The 16,979-nt window shown below is 35.9% G+C and overlaps 1 protein-coding gene and 1 non-coding gene across 8 annotated transcripts in view; both read right to left on the bottom strand.

The window, feature by feature from the left end:
* The window catches only part of TANC2 (tetratricopeptide repeat, ankyrin repeat and coiled-coil containing 2), a 384,022-nt gene that overhangs the window by 266,573 nt on the left and 100,470 nt on the right, over window positions 1–16,979 (bottom strand). The window lies entirely within an intron of this gene.
* Window positions 6,013–6,119, bottom strand: LOC122486291. The gene has a single exon (XR_006298128.1). It is a non-coding gene; the product is annotated as a U6 spliceosomal RNA (small nuclear RNA).

Below are 16,979 nucleotides of genomic sequence, written 5' to 3'. Positions count from 1 at the left end.
GAAAATTATACTAGAAATATATGGCATCTTAAATCAGGATATGCAAATACAGTACTAGTCAATTTTCCTTCCTAGTAATTAATTTTTTTATGCAAGTGTCTTTCTTTTTCCTTTACTTGGAAATCAATGACAATGAGCAACATTCATATTCAGCCAGGTCTTAAATTTTCATTTTTCTGATTTTTCTATGTGGATAAAAAAATATATACACACAAATTTCTGTTTTAACATCAAAACATGCTCTTAAAGTATGTGAGAAGTCCTTTGAATAAAACAGACGTTTCTGTCAGCAGCACTGTCTTCCTAAACAATAAGAGGAAAAAAATAAATAAAAAACTAGGCTTCAAAAATTTGCATGATCTCCAGAATGTTATGGTATTGATAAAATAATACACAGGAAAAAAATAGGCAAGAAATGGCTTAAGACATAATTTTGAGTCAGCAAGCCAATGAATATGAAGACAAAAAAAATCACCAATTTTGATACCACCATAATCTATAATGTTTTAACTGCCTAAATTTTCAAAATAAAATCAGAAATACATTGCAATAAATTTGAGCAGTTCACTCCTCTAAGACTGAAACCTTATAACCAACCATGCCTTACCTCAGTGGAGACTAATCGTAAGAGCTGAGATTAACCCTCAGGTAAAAGTAGACAATAAAGATTTTTCAAAAAGAATAAACTCACCACTTCCCCAAAATGATGTAGGGAAAAATTTCAACCCCTTTGAAAGTGTTTGCGGTATGCTTATGGAACCAACGAAACCATTATCCAAAATAGCAAGATTGCAGTGACATACAGTACTATAAATGTTTTTGCTTTGCTTAACACACAATTCTTTCAGTACAGGTAAGACCTCCCACACAGGACACATCAACATTTATGGACAAAACAGAAGACCTTCAGTCATTAAGCAAGTCAAGCTATTTGCATGACACTTACTACCTCACCCCAGAGTGTAGACAGTAGGACAGGGGTGCGTCTATGAAGTCAGAATTTACTCATCAAACTTGAAATAAAGACTTACTTCAGATATACTGTGAACTTTACAGAAGAAAACCCCTGATGTAACAGGTACAGAAATAAAAAGACCTGACTGTCCAACTCAAGTGCTAGCTGTTAAAAGCAGAACTTAGGTTTCCTGGATTTAAGATAATCAGCAAAGAACATTTGTTTTTTTACCTGCATACTGAGTTAAACCCAGCAAGTAATATAAAACAATGTATATTTAATATGGAGAAACCTTAATAGATTTCCTATGCCCATTATTTCCTATGCAAAATGTCATAGGAGAATTTACTTCATAGGGCAGATAGCTTTCAACTCAGGGGTATTATAGCACTAAAACAGTCCTGGTAAAGAAATACCAACCATATAGAGATATTCAGTATGTAGTGATTTCTATGAAGGGATTTAAGTTAAAGAAAGTCTATTAAGAAAGTGCCTGAACCATTCCAAGAAAAATATTTTCTTTTCTGTAAGTAGGGGATACTTTAAATGATTCTTCTTCTCAACCCAGGATCAAAATATTACAGCTGAAAAATTAACAATTTAAGTGACCTTGAATTTGGTAACCTAAGCTCATCTTTAGTCTTCTCAGCTAAATACTATGCTAGTATAAATAACAGATGAGATTATAAATTAAAATTTTGAAGTTTGGTTGCCTTTAATTCTCCTTTGGAAACTTTAAATATACTGCCCTAATAGAAAGCATGGGAGGAGTATTAAAACTGCATAAAATACAATATTTTTACTATTCAACTATAAACTCTGGTTCCTTTTACTGGCCAGGCATGAATCTGTAAGAACTATGTACACTTAATGCCAACAAAGGCAGACAAGAACTGGAAGGTATGAGTGGAATTTTTTTTTTTAATACAAAAGGAAGGACCAAAAACATAAGCCAGATTTAGTATCCAAAGGTAAGTAGGTAGGTAGGTAGAATGTATGTATGTATGTATGTATGTATGTATGTATGTATGTATTTTGAGAGAGACAGAGAGAGAGAGAATGAATCCCAAGCAGACTCCACACTGTCAGCATGGAGCCTGATGCGGGGCTCGAACTCACATGACCTGAGCCAAGATCAAGAGTTGGTTGACCTGAGCCAAGATCAAGAGTTGGCCGCTTAACCAACTGAATCACCCATTTACCCCTTAAATATAAGACTGAGACTCAGGGAAGGAAAGTTACTGTCCCCAAATCACACCACAATCCTAAAATTCAAATTGTCTGGTTTCAAAAATCTCTATTGTTATCTTTTATAACAAAGAAATTGTTTTAATGTATTTTTATTTATTTTTGAGAAAGAGAGAGACGGAGCATGAGCAGCAGAGGGACAAAGAGAGAGGGAGACACAGAATCTGAAGCAGGCTCCAGGCTCTGAGCTGTCGGCACAGAGCCTGAAACAGCTCTAAGTCATAAACCACGAGATCACAACCTAAGCCGAAGTTGGTTGTTTAACGAACTGAGCCACCCAGGTGCCCCTATAACAAAGAAATCATTAAAGTGGTGGTAGGGGGGACTTCAGGGGAAAGAGAGCAGAAGCAGGCAGAAATCAATTCAGAGGCTACTGCAAAAATCCAGAAGAAGAATGAACACTTCGACTAAGGGAGCAGTGGAAGTGGTGAGAAGGAGTCAGATGCTGGATTTATCTTGAAGGTACAGCAGAAAGAATCTACTGTCAGAAGAGAAAAATAAAGAAATAACCAGGGTAATTCTAGTATCTTGGACCCAACCAATGGATCTGCAATTTACTGAGACAGGAAAGACTGTGAGAGAATAAGTCTGGGTATGAGGGAAGTATTTGGAAATCAGTTCTGGACATACTAAGCTTGAGATGCCTGTTACACAAATAAGCAGATGTGAACATGAACATACATATGCCATCAGTACATAAACCACTTTTAAACTGTATGACATCCCCACATAAGGGAGTGTGTGTGTGTGTGTGTGTGTGTGTGAGAGAGAGAGAGAGAGAGAGAGAGAGAGACAGACAGACAGACAGACAGACAGACAGAGAGAGTGTCAGAGAGTCAAAAGACTAAAGCTTGGGGCTGAATCCAACATGCAGAAGCTGGTGGTATGAGGAAAAACACCAGACAATAAGGAGTAGTAACCAGAGAACAGAAACAAAACTAGAAGAGTACAGAAGTTAAGAAAAGAGTTTCATGGAAGGGAAAAGATCAAATGTTGATAGGTCAAGTAATATGAAACTGAGAACGGATCACTAAATTTAGTCAATGTAGATGATTTAACATGGTTCCTGTGGAGTGGTAGGGATGAAACCTGATGGGATTAAGCTCAAGAGAGATTAGAAAGAGTTTCTGGAGAAGGTCTTCTCTCTCACTAGACATAGAAGACAACCCATGGAGACCCTGGATATTCTGGCTGCCATTCTTAAAAATAAAGGGAATCAATCATAGGATAAAGTTATTACTATGAAAATTAGGACAGAGATGGAAGACACCAACGTCCTTACTAACACTGGATAACTGAAGAAAATTACCCTACTTCTGGTCCAATAAATCCTCACCATCATATAAACCAGAGGTGAATAAACTAGCACATAAGCCAAATCTAGCCTGCTACCTATTTTTGTACAGCCAGTGAGCGAAGTAAGAACAGATTTCACACTTTTAAATGACTGAAAGTTAAAACAGTAATACTTTGTGACATAAAATGTATATCAAATCCAAATTTGAGTGTCCATAAATTAAGTTTTATTAGCATGTGGTCATGATCACTCATTTATATATAGTCAATGGCTGCTTTTACACTACAATGACAGAGTTCAGTATTTGCAACTATCTGGCCTACAACACCTAACATATTTACTATCCAGACTTTCACAGAAAAAGTTAGCTAACCCCGGGTTCAAGCAATTCTGGGACAAATACTCTATTCCCTGCAACTGTAACATCCTAAATAATACATTCCCCTATATGCTGGCACACCAAACTACTTGATGATATTCAAAGAGGAAATGCATTATAATGCCTCCATCAATTTATTCACGCTATTTCTTCTACTTAAAATGCAGCTGCCTTTACTGGACAATATAAGAAATTATATCCAACACATTTTAACAGGGATTGGTGTCTAGCAGAACTAAGCTGGACTCAATCTTCGAACTACTTAGGAATATTCATTAATTTCCCTGAACCTCAATTTCTTTTGAAGCTATGGAGTTGTAGTGAAAAACAAATGCAGTAATGTATATAAAACACAGCATGCCACCTGGCACTAAATAAACACTTAGGAATAAATGGAAACTGGAATCTTTTTTTTTTTTTTTGATAATTGGAATCTTCATTTATCATCATCCCATCAGTAGCAACATCCTTTCGCCAAAAGATAGCTTAAATATCATTCCCTGATCCTCTCTATAAGATTTTTGGGATGCCTCCCATTAAGAATTAATTGTTCCCTCTTCTGTGCTTCTATAGCACATTACCCATATTCTGTTTTACAGCACTGCCACACTGCATAATGATTATTTATATGACTATCTTTGGACTATAAAAAGTTTAAAGTGTGCCTTTGAAAGCCTTTTTCATCTTGGTATTTTCATTGCCAACTTGGAATCTGGTATGGCATGGGTATTCTCAAAACAAACAAACAAACAAACAAACAAACAAACAAAAAACATTGTTGAATTAATTTTGTCAAGGGCCAGCTCTAAAATTAATGCATTCATAAAACCAAATCAAGTTCAAGAAAAAAATAAGTGGTATTAATGTGGTTTGAGACACAATTTAAGAAGTTCAGTGTTTTTCTTTTCTTATCCAAACTGTAACTATAAAAAGAAGAGTGACATTATCCTAAACATTAAGCCCTTATCCTCCATAACAGTCTCAGAGATCTTAATTATCAATAAGAACTTTCATAGGGAAGCCCAGAGCCACCTAAAATTGACTTTGTTCGTTAGAAAACATCTATAGTGGCTCTTCCTCTAAAGAAAAAAGGAAGCATACTATACCAACTAAGAAGTATTTATTAACATAATACTATCAGTACTTTTCACAGGTTTTCACAGATCTAGCTTATATATTCTAAATCTAAATAAGAAAAATAACTTCCCTATGATGAGTTATTAACTTATATTTGCCTAAGTTATCCAAAATTGCCTAAGGTATCCCAGAAGGTCTGATCCGTAGGCTCAAGAAAAGTTCTAAACACAGAATGTTTTGATTCTCATGATGGAGCTATGCATCAATGATGAGGACTAGTAAGAGGAAAACAAAGTAGACTCGCTAATTGTAAATGGAGCAATCACCAGCAATAATGTATTTTAAAAGTTGATGACTGTGCTTTCAAAGTGCACGATGAATATACAAAATGTCAAGCCTAACACAGAATTAAATTAATGGAGCAACCTTTAAAAATAAAGGTATCGGGGCGCCTGGGTGGCTCAGTTGGTTGAGTGGCCAACTTCGGCTCAGGTCATGATCTCACAGTCTGTGAGTTTGAGCCCCGCGTCAGGCTCTGTGCTGGCAGCTCGGAGCCTGGAACCTGCTTTAGATTCTGTGTCTCCCTCTCTCTCTGCTCTTCCCCTGCTTGTGCTGTACCTCTCTCTCTCAAAAATAAATAAATGTTTAAAAAAATTAAACAAAAAATGTATCTACAATGATACATTTTCTTGTTTATTAATAAAATTTTTATTTTATTTATTTAGTTTTTAAATATAATTTATTGTCAAATTGTCTAACATACAGTGTGCAAAGTGTGCTCTTAGTTTTTGGGGTGGATCCCCATGGTTCATCGCTTACATAAACACCCAGTGCTCATCCCAACAAGGGCCCTCCTCAATGCCCATCACCCATTTCCCCCTCTCCTCTACCCCCCTCCCCCCGCCATCAGTTTATTCTCTGTATTTAAGAGTCTCTTACGGCTTCCTTCCCTCCCTCTCTGTTTGTAAATATTCTTTTCCCCTTCCCTTCCCCCATGGTCTTCTCTAAGTTTCTCAAGATCCACATAGGAATGAAAACATGATATCTGTCCTCCTCAAAAATATGGAATGCTTTACGAATTTGTGTGTCATCTTTGTGCAGGGGCCATGATAATCTTCTCTGTATCGTTCCAATTTTAGTATATGTGTTGCCAAAGGGAGCACTAACTTTTATTTTAGAATGGTTTTAGATTTATAGAAAAGTTGCTGAGGTAGTATAGGGAAATCTCATAAACCCTACACCTGGTTTCCCACTTAGATTAGTCATTTGCCAAAACTAATGAATCATATTGATACATTATTAACTAAAGTCCACACTTTGAGATTTCTTCGGTTTTTATTTAATATATATTTTCCAGTCTGTGATACATTACATTTAGTCATCACATATTAGGTTCCTTAGATTAGTTTCTCAGACTTTTTTGTTGGTAACCTTGACAGTTTTGAGATGTATGGGTCGGTTTAGTAGAATGCCCTCAGTTGGGGTTTGTCTGATGTTTTTCTCATGATTAGACTTTGGTTATAGGTTTAGGGGAGGAAGACCACAAAGGGAAATTGCTATCCTCATCAAATAATTCCAAGAATGCACACTATCCATACACTCAAATTAACTAAACAGGTAGACATGTTGACATGCCCTACATCACTGCAAAAGAAAATTCAAGCCCTAGCTTCTTCAGCTGTGCCAACATTGATGAAAACAGACACTACCTCTTTGGCTCTTATTATGTGTCAGGCACTGTGCTAAGTGTTTTACAAATTTATGTCACTCAATCCTCAATAAAACCTTATAATATAATTATCATTTTTCCTTTTTGATAGATCAGGAAACAGGAGTTGAGATTTTCAGCAAATATGGCCACAGCTGGAGTTAGTTAAGTGCAGGATCCAGGATCTGAAGCCAGGCCTAATTCTAAAGCCTGTTCTCTTCTCCACCGTTCTCCTTCTATACACAAATATATCATGACATGTTACAGTTGGTAGGAGACCAAAAAAAGATGAAAAAATTCCAAGGTGATTTTGAAACAATCTCTGTTTTCAAACCTCTTCACCTCAAATTAGATACTCAGTATGGCTCACTCAAATTCTTGAGTTCAGCAGCTTTTTCTGCATGGAATTTTTAGGAAGCATAGATATCTCTTATAGATAAGCATAGAATGACAGAGCTAGAAGGAATTTTCAGTTTATTTTTGTCAATTTACACTTTTTAAACACTTTGTGGGGTTGAAGCTTTGAATAAGAGAGTCCAACATAGCAACTTAATAATAGCTAAAATTATAACTGAATGTCAGGGCACCTGGGTGGCTCAGTCAGTTAAGCATCTGATTCAGCTCAGGTCATGATCTCATGGCTCGTGAGTTTGAGCCCCGTGTCGGGCTCTGTGCTGACAGCTCAGGGTCTGGAGCCTGCTTCGGATTCTGTGTCTCCCTTGCTCTCCGCCCCTCCCCCACTCACACTGTCTCTCGCTCTCTCTCTCTCAAGAAAAAAAAAACATTAAAAATTAAAAAAAATTATAACTGAATGTCAGTAGGTGTATACACACACACTCTCTTACCTTATGTATTTTTGGTGTTCTTATCTGTTGGAACTGGATGCTGAGGATACATATAAGTCTCAATCTTGGCCACATATCAGACTGGTCTAGAAATCCAGGGATTTAAAAAAAATCCTTATGCTCAAGTTACCACCCAGATCAATGAAATGAGAATACTTAGAGTCAGACCCAAGCATAACAGGGTCTTTAAAATTCCCTGGATGACTGAACGTGCAGCCAAAGTCGAGAAGCGTTAGTAGACATTGAGCGGAGCTATGAGACAGTGATGAACCGGATCCATTTGCAAGTTTCCAGTGCTAATAGGCAGATCCTACAGGTAAGAAAAATACTAACTGTACAGAAGGATATGATCTCTAAATTGAGGATAAAGTTTACATTCATGGGTTAACTCCCTGTTTATTACTGATTTTGGTGGCTTGGGGGATTGTGGACTAAACTGGGATAATATTGTGTAATGTCAAGGTGGTTTTAACCTATCATTAACTAGACTCAATTTACTCCTTTGGGCTGGGCTTGAGAAGTTATACCACCAAGATGATGATGTCACCTAGATGAAAAGCTTCCTAATAAGATTCTAAAAACTGGAATAGCCTCTGCTTCTTCACATTAACCTGGTCTCAGGCAAGCCACAGCTCCTAAAGTATGAGAAGGGATGTTCAGGAACAGTACCAGACTTTATTTATAAAAACAGTCAAGAATAAAAGAACATGGTGCACTTAGGAAAATCCAGAGTTTGACAGAACTAGAGTGCAGAAAGTATACGGAAGAGGCAGGCTATGAAAGCAGAAAAGTTGGCAGAGGCATAATCACAAAAGGCATAGTCATTATTTATGAGTAGACTTCACCCTCTAAGTGAAGTAGGGAAGAAAATGAAGGACACTGAGCAGGGGAGGAGCATGATCTGACCAGTGTTTTCAAAAGACAAATTTGGCAAGCATATATTAAGTTGGCATTATGGGGTCACAGGCTAAAGGCAAAGAGATCACTGCACTAGGCCCAAAGGAAAGGAAAGCCTGAATAAATGCACTAACACTGAGAATACAGAAGAAAGGGTAGATTCATGGAATATTTGGGACTGAGAATCACAAAGACCTTGCATCCCTGTGAAAGAGATGTTTCTAATCACTATCATCAGTTTTCCTGCCCCTTTCTTCCTCAAATACACTATCAGCTTTTTGCCCACACTGCTCCAGAAAAGTCACATTTACCAAGATCTCCTATAAAGCCCATCGCTAAATCCAATGGTCACTTCTCAGTTTTGTTACACAGACATACTTTTTTACACAAGTGCATAGACAAGTAAAAAGTATGTCTCCCTTCCCTGGTTATTGTCTCTCCTTAGTAGTTATCACTAATATATTCTGTATTTTACTTATGTACTTTAATTTTGGGCAGTTTCTCTACTAGAATGTAACTTCCATGAGGGCAAATAATGTTGTATCCACTGTTCTATCCCCCATGCCTAGAGCAACCGCTGACACCCCGTAGGTGCTCAAAAGATAGCTGCTGAATTAATTAATGAGTGAAAAGTGAGCCCTGGGGCACTATGCCATTTAGAGACTGGGGAGATGAGAAAGAACAAACCAAGGAGATAGGGAGCAACAGAGCTAGGAGAGGGTGGTATCCTGGAAGTTAAGTGAAGAGAAAACTTCAAGGAAAAGAGAATGATTAACTGCAACAAATGTTGTTATAATAAGGCAAAAAAAAAAAAAAGTGAAATGAGTGAAAGAAGGGAATTCTGGATGCCTTAGAACTCATGATTGGGAAGGACTGACTGTAATTCTATTAACCAAGATAGAGAACATAAGATGGGAGATTGCAAAGGATAAATAATAAGTCACTTTAACAAAGAATTTAATTTACAATCTAATTAATCTTAACCTCTATTTAGTGCCTTATCAATTCTAGATCTAGGACTAGAAGGAGGGAAAAATGAACAGCTAGAAATGAAATTATTTAATCCCTTGATTTTTTTTTAAACCAAACAAGTATTTCTCCAACAGGAGCTCTATAACGATTCTTAACACTCAACACAAATGCTTATGTTTTACTTTTTTTTTTTTTTAAATTTTTTTTTTAACGTTTATTTATTTTGGAGACAGAGAGAGACAGAGCATGAACGGGGGAGGGGCAGAGAGAGAGGGAGACACAGAATCGGAAACAGGCTCCAGGCTCCGAGCTGTCAGCACAGAGCCCGACGCGGGGCTCGAACTCACGGACCGTGAGATCAGGACCTGAGCCGAAGTCAGCCGCTTAACCGACTGAGCCACCCAGGCACCCCGTTTTACTTTTTTTTTTAATGTTTATTTATTATTATTATTTTTTTGAGAGACAGATAGAGTGTGAGTGGGGGAGGGGCAGAGAGGGAGACACAGAATTCAAAGCAGGCTCCAGGCTCTGACCTGTCTGCACTGAGCCACCCAGGCGCCCCTCTGTTTTACTTTTAAATCCTTTATTCTACTAGGGAGCTCCTTATTCATCTATTTATGTAAAAATTGGAAAGGTTCGTCTACTAATTACTAATTGCCTTTTTGAAATCTCTACTTGAATGTATCGTATATACCTCAAATTCAAAACATCCAAACACGAAATTCTCACTTTTTCCCTCACACTTTCAAACTTGATACTCTATCAGAGCTCATCTCAATGAATTCATCACCAAATGTTGCTGATTTTTCTTTCCTAAATGTCCCTTGACCCCAACCTGTCTCCAACTCCTATGTCCATTCTCTTCTAAATGTTTATCCATAAAACAGCTGAGTAATCATTTAGAAATGCAAATGTAATAGCTTTCCCATTTAATGTTTAAAATGTTAAAGTGATCCCCCTTAGAATAGATACAAATTCTTTTTTTTTTAATTTTTTTTAAAGGTTTTTTTTTTCAACGTTTATTTATTTTTGGGACAGAGAGAGACAGAGCATGAATGGGGAAGGGGCAGAGAGAGAGGGAGACACAGAATCAGAAGCAGGCTCCAGGCTCTGAGCCATCAGCCCAGAGCCCGATGCGGGGCTCGAACTCACGGACCGCGAGATCGTGACCTGGTTGAAGTCGGACGCTTAACCGACTGCGCCACCCAGGCGCCCCTAGATACAAATTCTTAACATGGTCTGTAAGACCTTCATTTTCCTGCTTCATTTCTAATTAGATCCCCCTTTGTCCCCCAGTTTCTGACCTCTACTCTCAGGATGTCTATGAGAAACTACTATATACCTGGGAAGTCAGGATAAAGTGGTTTTCACCTCAAATTTCTGCCTTCATATATGAAGATAAGTTTCAACAGCACTACTAATAGAAAATTTTTATTTTATGTCATATGTTCATAACAAAATAAACTTTCATAGTTATTCCTCTTACTCCCTAAAGGATAGGATGATAGTTACCAGACTAAAAATCAAATATTCCCCTCCCTCAATTCACCTCCAAGAAAAGGCACATCTTTCTGTTCTGATAAGTGTGTTTAAATCTATTGACACTCATTGAAAAACCAAAGTAATAAAAAGTCAATAAAAAATATTATCTAACTATCCCTCAATTTTTTTTCACAAAAAAAGTTATACTTGGTTTATCCCATATGCCTATATTATTTGATTATAATAAGGGCAAGAAAATAAAAATTCAAGGTCAAAATGTTTTACAGAAAAAGGTGTTTTTTTTAAAAAAAATTTTTTAACATTTATTCCTTTTTGAGAGAGAGAGAGTGAGAGAGAGAGAGAGAGAGACAGAGCATGAGTGGGGGAGGGGCAGAGAGAGAGGAAGACAGAATCTGAAGCAGGCTCCAGGCTCTGAGGTGACAGCACAGAGCCGGATGCAGGGCTCGAACTCACGGATCGCGAGATCATGACCTGAGCTGAAGTCGGACACTTAACCAACTGAGCCACCCAAGTGCCCCAGAAAAAGTTTTTTTTAAAGAAAAAACCTTGTTATATGTAACATACAAAATTCAAAACATTATTTCCCTCTCTAAACTTGTCATGTGTAAGGTCTTCACTAGAGTATTACTATATTGTATTTTTCTCTTAAGTAACCAGGAAATGTAAATACAACAATGATTAAGTGGTTGAATAAAAGGAATCATTAGGATGTAGTAGAATACAAAGATATTTAGGGGCACCTAGGTGGCTCAGTTGGTTAAGCATCCGACTCCCAGCTCAAGTCATGATCTCATGGTTTGTGGGTTTGAGCCCCACATCAGGCTCTGAGATGTAAGAGCCTGCTTCAGATTCTATGTCTGTCTCTCTCTCTCTCTCTCTCTCTGTCCCTCCCCTGCTTCTTCACACTCTCTCTCTCTCAAAAATAAACATTAGGAAAAAAGAATATAGAAATATTTAATCAAAAAATAAGGAAGTAACTGGATAAAGAAACTGAATAAAGACTCACATGTAAATAAAGGAACTTCATATAGGAGAAAACAGCATTATAAAGTACTGGAGAAAGGAAAGGCTATTCAACAACAAATAAGGTACAAAAATTAACTTTTTCACAGGAGAAAAAATAAATAGATCCCCTGTCATGCCATATTCTCATTATCAAAAAATTAAGGGGAAAGGGGAAAAAAATCAAAATGTAATAAAAATCTGAAAATAAAAAACACAAAACTTCAACTATTTAAAAACAATTTTCTGAAACAACATAGGGGGAATAAAGAATGAAAAACATGAATAAATTAAAATTTTAAACTTACATTCCACAGAGGTTTAGTCTTAGTCTAACCAAAAGACCAAAGTTTTGGTCTAACCAAAAGCAAAGTTTTAAGACAGAAAAGACACTGAGAAAAGATATTTGCAATAACTATCAAGGACTAAGGATCAATCTACAATTTGAAATCTGAATTTCATATAATTTTCACATGTTGTGACATTTTATGGGTTTTTTTTTTTTTTTTGCTGAATCATAAAATAACTGTAAAAAATATCCTTAGCTCACAGGTTGCACAAGAACAGGTGGTAGACTGGATTTGACTCATGGGCTATAGTTTGCCATATCCAAAGAATATCCATAAATCAATAAGAAAAAGATATATAACCCAAGGGAAAAAATGCATAATGAATATAAGAAAGCTATTAACAAAAGAGGTCATCTGAAAGGCCAAAACACATCAAAGAAATTAAGGAAACAAATTAAATCACTAGGATATTACCTTCCACGTACCAGATTGGGGAAAATGAAGAAGTCTGACCATATGAATGTTGGGAAGGATATGGCAAAACGGGAACTCTCAAACACTTTTGAGAAGACTATAAATTAGTGGTGACACAGCACAGAAATTATCTAGTAAAAGTGAAATGCAAATAATCTATATCCTGGCAATTCAACTTCTAGGTATAGCTCCTAGAGAAACTCTGATATGTGTGTAAGGATATTTACTGCAGCATTATTTGTAATAACACAGAACAAAACAAACACTGAAATAAACTCAGATTTCTGTTAGGAGGGAAAAAAAATAAAAGAAGTATGCTCATAAATTGAATACTATACAACACATACAAGAAATCAACCAAGTCCTATATACCAACAAGAGCAAAATAAAATAAGCCAGATGCAGAATTCTATAGAGAGAATGTTACCACTTAGTAAATTTTAGAATACGTGTAATACTAAACTAAATACTGCTCATGGATACATTTGTATTAGGATTTTTCATCTCTGATAAAGGAGATTCAAATACCAACTTTTTTTTTTTTTTAGCAAATCCTAAATCTGTATGTATGAGTCTGTATTATTTATGTCTGTGTGCATCTGTGTTAGGATATGGTTATAGCAATGAGAACTAGTGAAAAGACATGCCATATTTTATTTTGAAAGTTATGGGGATTTACATTTATGAAAATTCATTATTGTAGCAAAACAAAGAATGGACTAAGGGTACTAAGACTGGAGACATAATAATTTAAGTGAGAAAAAAGGAAATCCTAAAATTAGGAAGTGAGAATGGAAGAGGACAAGAGAAGACAAAGTTGAGAAGCATTCAGAAGTTTTAATCAAGTGGACTTGATGGCAGGTTACATGTTGGCAGCCATTTTGGGAGTGCAGAAAGCTTCACATATTTCCCAACTGCTTCCTGAATACGCTTGCTATGGGCTTTTAAACAGCTTTCAAAAGTGACATCTACACTAGCTGATGATGATAATGGTCCATCAGCTATAGCTAAGTGATAGAAAAGGATTTTAGAAAACAAATTATCAGTTAAAACAATTTTGAAAGAGATGCAGCAGAAAGGTTTTCTCTGCTCTGCAGTTTCTGCCAGATTATATGCACAGCATGTCCTCCTGAGGGTTAAGGGTATTGGTGAATACTAACACCTCTGAGGAAGAGACGATAAAAGACTTCGGGACCATACAAGAACAAATTCCATACTTACTGTATGACTTTGGTCAAGTCATTTAACTTCTTTTTCCCTGCCTCTGTTTCTTCATCTGCTAAGTGAGTAACATAAAGTACAGGTGATCCTTGACAACATGGAATCGAACTGTGTGGGCCCTTATACGTGATTTTATAAATGTATATTCTCTTCCTTATGCTTTTCTTAGCTTTTTCTTTTCTCTAGCTTACTTCATTGTAAGAATATAGTACATAATACATATAACACAGAAACTATGTGTTAATCAATTGTGTTATCTGTAAGGCCTCCAGTCAACAGTAGACTATTAGTAGTTAAATTTTTGGAGAGTCAAAAGTTATTTGTGGATTTTCAACTGTGCAGGAATCAACATTCCAAACCCTCAATTGTTCTAGGGTCAACTGTTATATAATTTATCCCATAGGTTCTGAAAAGTAAATAAGTATAATTATGTATGTATTTATGTGTGGGTGTATGTCTTTCTATGCACATACGAAGTGTTTGCTATCATTATTCTTCACCAGTTAGGAGGCACCCACTAAGTGCTAGGGCATTGCACTAGGTGCTGGAGAAGTGGAGATGACAAATTTATATTGTCTGCCCTCTTTACAGTATGTAGCCATCACACTGTGAGAGACAAACTTGTGAACTAACGTGCTATCTTCAACCTAAGTAACTAAAACGTCCTGAAGCGATTTCTCAGTCTGAGCCTACCAACAATTTTGACATCATTTAATCTTTTGACAATTGCTTAAAATCAACAGATTTTATACAGAGAAAAATCCATATTAATATACAAACCTATAGATGAAGTTACTTTCTAAACTCTATTTTCATTATGTCTAAATTTTCCTGTTATTCTATTTCTTTTATCCTTCTGAAAGATTCTAATCTAAAAGATTCATTACTAAATAAAACTAATAAAATACTAATAAAACTTATCTCTGAATTTCCCCCCTACTCTAAGAATATATTCATTTTTTATTTCTTATATCTGTAACCATACTGTTAATCTGAAAGATTCATAAATAATACACTCAGAAACTACCTGGATCTTAGAATTACAAAGACAATGATGGTTCAATGAATATTAACAAGAGGTTTTTTTATTGCTTTGCTGAAAATGAATTACTCTTTATTTACAGTATAAAATCTTTTGTTTTTATGCTGTAATAAAGTATTTTTACATTTTCTTTAATAAAAAGATGTTTCTTTATTGCCCAAGACATCTACTACAACAGTCATTCCCTCATCAACTTACTTTGTAACAGTCTCCTTCAACAAAAGATATCTTAATTGCATCCAGCTCTCTATTGCAAATTTACAGTACTAATCCTTGCCAGCCATTTTGTTTTCAGCTTGTAACACTAGCAGCCAGCTGCCTTCGGCCTGACTCTATTAGCATATCGGATAATTTAGAAAGTAAGCACAGAAATGGAACCTAAAAGATACAGTTGGTTTTTATCAGAATATATCCATATATTAGATATTACTGTTTAAATATGCTTTATGTTTCTCTACTTCCTTTCAATTTAATTAATTTTCTTAATTTAAATGCTCATTTCCTGCTCACAGTAATTTTCCCTCCCCTAAACCTATAAATGAGGTTGACCTATTACTGTTTATATATAAGAATTTCAAATTTTAATAAAACAAACTACACATGTATTTTAAATATTTTCTATAAAAGATAAAGGGTTGGACATTTGGTACTGTAATTTACAACTATATTCCAGCAGACCATCTAGCCAAGAATAATAAATACATAATAGATAACATATATTGTTCGCACATTTCAAGGGTGTTTCTAACAGCCAGCAGACAGCAAACAATTCTCCACCTGTTTTGACTTGCAATGGGCTGCTGTTTGAATGTCAATAACAACGTGTCCTCACCAAGCATCACTGAAGTCTTAGATGACAAATCATCCAATACAATTTTAATAGGATGGTGAAGGGTAGGGCCAAAGAGTTCTTATTAGTGGCCTGTTCTTCAGAACTCTTTACCATCACATCCTCCTGCCTTCCCCCAACAAGTCCCACTCATCTATATTTAATAAGTATTCTGAAATCATATTCTTCATTAACCCACACCATCACTTAAAGTAAAACTCTTTTCAGAGAGGCTCCTCTAGTTGATTAAATACTATTTAGAAAGTTTGTTAACTTAATAGAATATAACACCCTTGAAATAACAGTAAGAAAAAAAAAGGCCAAAGTTGGGGGGGGGAACCCCTGCAAGGAAATAAAATGCTCCAAAGATAGAAATTACTGAAGTGCTTTAACTTCATTTTCTCTTTCAAACCCCTCCCTGTCTCCACTGTATTTTTTATGCTTTTACTGTGATGCTAACTAGCCATCCAGTCTGCTATAGAAGCCTCTGGTTAGAATAGATTTCAAGGCTGCTGTGTCTTGTGAGGAACCAATCAGATTTCTTTGTTTCATCTGCAACATTCCATCAGGGTTATATAACATTTTAGATACATGAAACATTCTAATAATATAGGATATTTCAGTCTATAGTTAGCTATCTACTGTCACTAAATCTGACATATAAAAATCCCATATTATTCTTCTGTGTTATTCAATAAAATCAAAGGAACATAGTATAGATGAGAGGGTTATTTTTCTTTCGGGGAAGAAAACAGAGTGAATTTGCTTTGTCTAAAAGAAAGAGTTTGTGAAAATACAGCATCTGAGCACTCTGCAGACTACTCAGATGCGTGCTGATCCTCCTTATTTCTGTTTATAGTAAAGTGGCTGAGGTAATCCAACACAGTGGCAAACAGCCATACAGTTGTTAATTCTTATCACATACAACATGTCACTAGTATAGAATATTATAAATAGATTTCACATACAACATGTCACTAGTATAGAATACAATATTATAAATAGATTTAAACTCAGGCTTAATCTTTTGCAATTTTTTTAAAGCACAGAAAAATTAAGTGAAATATTTAAGACACCTGGACAAATACTTTCTCAAAGAAGAGAATTTGAACTCTAAATGTCAAACCCCAATTTAACACCTACAACACTAACCAAAAAATAGTATACCAGCAGCACTGTTCCTATATGATCAGAACACTTGCAGTACACTTTTACTGGCACCATACAAACATTTCCTCTC

Source organism: Prionailurus bengalensis, chromosome E1 (genome assembly GCF_016509475.1).
Source record: "Prionailurus bengalensis isolate Pbe53 chromosome E1, Fcat_Pben_1.1_paternal_pri, whole genome shotgun sequence".
Taxonomy (NCBI): domain Eukaryota; kingdom Metazoa; phylum Chordata; class Mammalia; order Carnivora; family Felidae; genus Prionailurus; species Prionailurus bengalensis.
Note: the sequence above shows the minus strand (reverse complement) of the source record. Positions and strands in the feature narration are given on the sequence as shown.